General features: G+C 38.1%; 1 protein-coding gene across 6 annotated transcripts in view; it reads left to right on the forward strand.

The window, feature by feature from the left end:
- LOC116848725 (zinc finger homeobox protein 3) overlaps positions 1 to 7,397 on the forward strand; it is a 680,554-nt gene that overhangs the window by 99,092 nt on the left and 574,065 nt on the right. Inside the window, exons 1-2 of one of the 6 annotated variants that reach the window (XM_032825125.1) lie at positions 109 to 156; positions 1,143 to 1,317. The exons of the other annotated variants lie outside the window; for them this stretch is intronic. The gene's annotated coding sequence lies outside the window, so the exon portion shown is untranslated. Of the gene's footprint in view, positions 1 to 108; positions 157 to 1,142; positions 1,318 to 7,397 lie in introns of those variants that run through there. 6 annotated transcript variants of the gene reach the window in all.

The raw sequence follows: 7,397 nt of genomic DNA on the forward strand, positions 1-7,397 counted from the left end.
GAGAGAGAGAGAGAGAGAGAGAGAGAGAGAGAGAGAGAGAGAGAGAGAGAGAGAGAGACTGTGAGAAAGAGGCGAGAGGGAGGAAGGCGGAAAGAGAGAGGGAGAGAGAGACACATTGAGAGGGAGAGTCGAGGCCACTTGGGTAGAGAGCACGAGGTGAGGCCATTCGTTCTGCGCAGGACCGTTCAAATTCGCCGCCTGCTTTGCATACCGCGTTTTCACCGACCGTCCGCCTCCACCCCCGCGTCCTCCCCGGTTTCATCCGCGACCCGCCCTTCGCGATTTTCCGCGACCAACCCCCTAGGAGGCTCACTCGGGACCGATCTCGGCGCCGGGTCTTCCGCGTAGCACTCACGCGTTCTCGTGAAAAGAGAAGGAAAGACTAGAGAGATTTTTCGCGAATTAATGTTACCGAGGACAGTGTCGTTGTTAGATCCGCGTTGCCTTCGCAAATTGGCCGTGGCCATGCGCAATTTTTGTCTACACTTTGTTTACGAATGATGTAGTCGAGGCGAATGCATTTGCATATTTTGGCCGCGTAAGAGGCGAACACCTGCCGAACTCGGGGAATGAGAAGCGCGATTTCGGCAGAGGTCAGCGAAAATGAGCGCGTATCTGTTCCGACGCAACTTTTGCAGATATATTGTTTACAGCCGGTGACATCGCACGCTATTGCACTCTCTAACTGCGTCAGCTGTTCGATCGAAGTGTCGGCCCCCTCCCTCCGAGCCTCCCCCCGCCCGGCAGTCCGCCCGTCAGTCCGCGAATTCCTCGGAGCCGCATGAGGAGAAATTGCGGCGTGCTTTTTGCGTTATTTGTTAATGGAGAACTCTATTCCCGATACGATCTCCAAACGCCCGGGCTCGCGATTACGTCACGAGCAGATCGATTGACACCGCTGATTAAGCTCCGAGGCGGAATCCCGTAATGACTACTCTCGGACGACGATAGACCGGCCGGGTCGTTATGTATGTATCGATTCGCGGGGGACTGCTCGGCGGAAGACGATACGTAAAACCCGCGAAAAACACGATCGATCGGCGGCGGTACGTTCGCAACTTAATCGCGCTCGCGCACGTGGTATTCGCGAACGCGTCGCGCGGCGGCGTCCAAGGGGGATCTGTCGAATTGCGAATTTTCAGTTACGCGCGAACACGTCGGCGGCCAATGTGCACCGGTGACGACGACGCTAGGCAACATTGACCTAGAAATTCGCAAACGGAGAAGAGAATCGTGACGTTTTCAAGGACTCCACTCGGATCTGGCTGAGTGCAACGGGGAGGTCTTGAAAAGTTTGCCGGAAGCCGCGGTGATACGGTACGTTCGTAGAGAGAAAGAGAGAGTGAGAGAGAGAGAGAGAGAGAGAGAGAGAATCGCGAGACGCTTCGTAAGACACGCATCATCATTCATTTCAGCCGCAGCGCCCCGCGTCGCGCCGACGTCCGTGCTCGTCATCGGCCTGCTCCTTCGCGACCCTCAAATCGCCGCGCGACGAGATCAATCTCGAGCTTCGAGTGAAGCAACGAGACTGTAAAGTCGGAGGTCCGATGTAGAGATGAAGAAATGACTAGCGCATGTCTAGGAATATACTCCAGAATACACCGGAAGCTTGATAAAGGTTGTTTCAAACGAGGGATGTGCGATTTATGAACTTGCGTATACGATCTTCTTTAAGCATCGCAATGAATGCGATATATCGCATTACAATTTTGCATCGCAAATATGATTTTGGATCGCGCGCGATTATACATCGCTTATGTGATTTTTAATCTTAAAGGCCATTCTACAATTGCGTGAGTGATTGTAAGTAATTATGACAATAAATAATTCAACTCTTTCTCTTTCTCTACTGTATCAAAATATTCTTTGAAATCCATTCTAAGAAAATTCAAATTTTATTGTGAAAGAAGAGTTAAAAACGAAAGCATAATAAAATTAAATAATGTTTCCTTAAAAACATTATTTAACACTCTAAAATGGAAGACATTTTACAAGACTTGTTTATTTCCAAATTAATTTTCAAACGTTTTTAAAAGTGACTTATTAAGACATGCAATATATAAATGTGTTATTGTATGTTTAATTAATTATAATTATAATTATTTCTTGACAACATTTTTCTCATAAAACAATAAGACTGTCATAATGCAAATAAGACTGTCTTTTTCATATATTATCTTTCTTTACTAAGATATTAATGAAAATTAGTATTAAATATAGCAATCTTTGGTAATTTTTTTCTGAAACATATATAAAAAATATATATAAAAATCATATATATATAAATAATTGCAACTTAACATTTTAAGGTTGTTGTAATGGCGTAATCCCATTTTGTCTCTAAATGTATAAGTTTGGATCAAACAGTATAAAATATCATAGTATAAAATATCGGGCGATATTTGCACAAATACTTAAGGGGATCCTGAAGTCGCTGATGAACTCAAAAAATGTCGATAACGCAGAGACAATCGTCACTAATATAATCACGCTATCCCTTTTGTATTTCTTGTATTTTTATATTTCTTGTACATACAGAACTTACGTAAATGTGCGTTGCTTTGTTTTACTATACCCACTGCGAAAAACCTAACCACACATTTGTAGAAATTTTCTGCAAACTTTTCCGATATTCTTAAGCTTCTGAATTCAGATATGAAGATACAGTAATGTTCCTCAAAATTTTTCTGTTTGAAGCATCCACACTTTTGGTATGTATAAACTGCGGAACGTTTGAATTAAGCAAACATTACGTTAACTGACAGCTTAAGATGTTAAGACATGACATTGTATGTCTTAAAATCTTTTTTTCATTTTGGTCATATATTGAACAATGTTATTTATTTTTGTACATACTTTTATTGCGTAAAAACGTTTGGAATTTTATACAAGCAGTACAACGTAAACTTTGCAGAAAAATATCAGTATTCTGTTGGTAAAGTTTTTAGCTTCAGTATCCCCTTAACTAAAATGATGAGTGATTTTGAATTGCGTTTTCAGTTGCAAGCACGATTTTGTAACAAAAGTTCAATTGTGATCGCATTGCGCTTCAAGAAAAGAAAATCGCAGTGCTTGCGATATATCGCAGAATCACACATCCCTATTCCAAACAAAGAAATATATTGCGAAAGCTCTGCAGATAAACAATCAATAAGAAAGACATCTTCAGAGAAGAAGGCATGGTGATGGCAACTGTTCAGGTGTCAACTATTTTTATTTGTCGTGATAGCCATCATTTGGCGTGATAGCCTTAACATTTACTCTAGGTCTAGTTACAAAAAATTTCTCGACCACACGCAATGTTTTTACGTATCTGTGTATCCTGACTGTTAAGTGCTTTAACATTGTTGCTCTCTCTGAATATTCAATAGTCATGATACACGGATATACAGACATATTGCGCGTGGTCGAGAAATTCTTGTGTAACTAGGTCTAGTAAATGTTAAGGCTATTACGTCGGATAGTGTACACTCAATTGCAAAACGGTTTTTACACTTTTTTTTTCAATGAAATTGCAGCGCTTCAAGTTGTTATAATTGCGAACCACTGCTGACAAACTTACGCAGTGATTAGCCAGTAATAAAATATTTCGCTGGTCAATAGTGTCTTATAATTACTAAATTTAGTATTAAACTGTTTATATCCATTTTTTCCAAGTAATGTTGCAATACTCCTGGTTGTTACTGACAATTGAGAGACACTGCTAGAAATCGTTTGTGTCAGGAGCCGAAGCGATGATGTAAGTATTGATCCTTTATTATATCTTATCTGATAGATAAAGATGTAATAAAGATATTTATATTATTTTTTCCTGAATCTACTATTGCATTTGTGATGTCAGATGTCTCATATATTATCACTTCAATTTCTATCATAACCGATTATTGCACAACCTTATCAGCAATGTCTCTCAGTTTTGACAACATGGAACAGTGCTGCAACGTCAATGGGAAAAATATGTATAAGCTGTTTAGTGACCGAGCGTACACGAAAAAAAATACTATTGTGTCAATAGAATTGGTCAACAATATCGTAAATAGAATAAATTTTCTAGATTCAACAGCGATATCATTATTATTTCATCATGCATTGATTTAACCGACTTTAAAAACAGAAAGTTCTTAATTTGTTCTTTATGTATGTTGTTTGAGTATGTTTGATTATATCTTCTCTCATATAACTCGTGAGAACCTCTCACGTAATTTAGAGACATTGACATAAAATTTTGTGGAGCTTGTTCAGTATATATTATCTATATATTTCTTGGATTAGATGTAATTATTTAAGTTTGACTTAGAAATTCCATTTCTTGGAAATTCTAGAATATTTAAAGATGCAAGACGAAACTTTTATTTTTAATTTACTTTAAAAAAATCTTTCTAAAATTTTTTTTAATTTATTACAAATTGTTTTTGAATAAAACGAACTTGTAATAAATAATTAAAAAGTGTGAAATAAAAAATTAAAAAGAATAAAATTCCCTCAAAATCTCGTAAGCCCTAAACAGAAAGCATGAAATAATTTTGAATCAATATTTTTAAAAAGATAAATTAGGTAGATAACTAACTATATGTAACTATAAGCAGGTAAATAATAAAAAAAGGTATGATTATTGATTCAATCAGTCAGTTATTCCCAATGCGGCGCTGTTGATTAATTCTATTGATTAATTCTATTGATTCTATTAATTCTATTGATCAACATTCTCTTTTTCGTGTAGAATTAATAACTTAAACTATTTTGTGGTTGTTGAAACTATATAGTCACGAGAATTATATAGTTCTTGTATATAGAATTAATGTACATAGTTTAATAAACTGTTTTGTGGTTGTAACAACGAAAGCTGATTAAGAAAATTATAGTTCTCATAATCATTTAGCTTCAGTTATTCAGTTTATCCAACTACATACATTAATTATATATGTAAAACTCTAGTCGTCACCTGCACTGAAAAAAAAATTGAATACTTGAAAATTTATTTATGGGAGAAAAATTTATTTCACAAAAATAATTTTATATCTTACGAATAAATTTGGAAATATTTTTTATTTTTATTTTTTTTTCGGTGTGCACAGTTGTTATCGCCGTGTGTTCTTTGAATGCAAGCTGGTAGGAGTCATCCTACGAGAACTGAAGGATGTACAAGACGAAACTTTTATTTTTAACCTACTTAAAAAAAGTCTGTTTAAAGGACTCTTTTTGCAAACAAAATTGTTACAAGCTTGTTTTCTTCAAAAACAATTTTGTAAGAAATAATTAAAAAATAGCAAATAGAAAACTTAAAAAAATCACGCAACAATTTCAATTTAACGCGGGGACAAAATTGCGCGACACGTACGTGCCGGACTTATTTTGCAGACTTTCCGAGTTATCTTCTTTGTTGCAACCCCGTTACTTGGTAATTGAAGGGTCGAAGGAGCAGCAGTCGTCTGTCGCCACTGTGTCATCGATAAAAGTATCGACGCGCTGTCGCGAAACGGAGGGCAGGGGAGAGAGACTCGGCTAAAAGCGACGCAGCGAATTCCGGGCGCGCAATTATTCCCGCTTATTTACTTGCAATAAATTCGCGGCGATTCCGGCCGAGAAAATGAATCTCGAGTGCCAGAGCACGTGGAAGTCGCCGATTTGCTGCGTAGATTGCTCAGCGCGTATATACATCTATATTTTGACACGAGTATACGACGCTCAAAACCCACTGGCCGCCCGCGCGCGCGTTAATGCTGTCTCGTGTAATGAGCGACTTGGCTCCAACGGACGCATATTTTCTTTTACGATGCCTAAATATAATCTTAACGATGTTCTTATGGCCTAGAGCGAACGGACGAGCGGACGTGCTTTCGTTCGCGAGAAATCTGAAATTCTGCGGGGCCTCGAAAGTATCAATGTGATCGTGTTTATTGTGCTTCGATCCGATCCGAATTGTGCGTTCTCGCGAAAAAGTCCTCTTTCCGCCGAGACGTCATCGTCGTCGTTGTTGTCTATTTTTGCGCTCGCTTCTTTGCGTGTTCTGTGTGCGTGTGCAGTATGCGACGAATTTTTTGATATACCTGTAGCGTGTCTCGATTCGAAGAATACGCGTTATACCAATGTCCTGTGAAGCCTCAAATTGTCGAGGAATCGTTCGGTTGTTCACGATCTCGAGCGTTAATTAGATGCACAACGTTTATAATCGCGCTCCTGAACTTTTGAGGTTCTTCGAGGGACTCGTGACTCGAAATCGATCGCGAATCTCGTTGAACAGTAATGCGTATTCTTCACACGTAAACGTGAGCTTGAGCTTACAATCTGTACAATGGTTGATACCACACTGCGAATGTTTCTTGTAGTTTGCGACGCGTGCACGCAGAAAATATTGTCGAAAAAAAGTTACGAGATTTTTTAATCTCGCGGAAATTACATGACCGAAAATACTGTATACTCGTTTAAAAGTGTTATGCATGTTTGATTTTCTGCTGAGAGAGAGAGAGAGAGAGAGAGAACAAGTATCTAAAAAATAAAGAATATCTATTCGATAGAGAGAGAGAGAGAGAGAGAGAGAGAGAGAGAGAGAGAGAGAGAGAGATGCTAATAACATATTTTCTCAAATTTAAATTCTTTGGTTTTAATAGAATGAGCTATTATTTTGATTAAAAGCAACGGTTTCGAAGAGATATATATTTCCTCATTTGGAAAGAATTTGTTTATTTGATGAACAAATATTTATACATCAGAACAAGTACGTTATTAGTATCCATGGAATAAATATTATTTTTATTTTTTAGATATTTCTCCTGTCAATGTACAAAATTTTTGCAATTATATTTGATATCTATTCATATATATCCGGTAGGTCACAAAATTTACTTTTTTAATAACTTATCTACAAAAAATCAATATAGTCCAGAAAATGCGCGAAAATCATTAAAATAAACTGCAATCTTAATATTAATAATTTTTACTACGGCACTCTTTCTTCGTGCATGTTGCGGTTTATGTGGACTTGCTGCATATTATTATTGATAAGTATGTTGCGTCGCTTTGTCTGTGCATCTTTGTACTACTGATAGTCATTATGACACACACACACACACACACACATGCACACATACATACATACATCCACACACAAGCTTGTACTCTCGCTTCGCTCGTGATATTATATTATGTAATAAATATATGTGACATTCTGTATATCGTGCAAAATTAAAGGTCGCGAATTAAATATTTAACCATATACCATAACCAGGTTTTTTCTCTGTGTAATTTGTGCGGCGGTGAAATTATGGCGATACGCATCCTACGAGGGATTGCAGATACCTTTTATCGTCGATTTATATGTATCTACTTTTACATCTGCACGCACGGGAAAGGTGGCATCGCCGGTGGGGTCTACGTCACCCCTCCCCCCCCCCCCTCCG

The sequence above is a fragment of the Odontomachus brunneus genome, unplaced genomic scaffold, assembly GCF_010583005.1.
Source record: "Odontomachus brunneus isolate Ranch 3 - 2012 unplaced genomic scaffold, Obru_v1 Obru_scaffold_099, whole genome shotgun sequence".
Lineage (NCBI taxonomy): Eukaryota > Metazoa > Arthropoda > Insecta > Hymenoptera > Formicidae > Odontomachus > Odontomachus brunneus.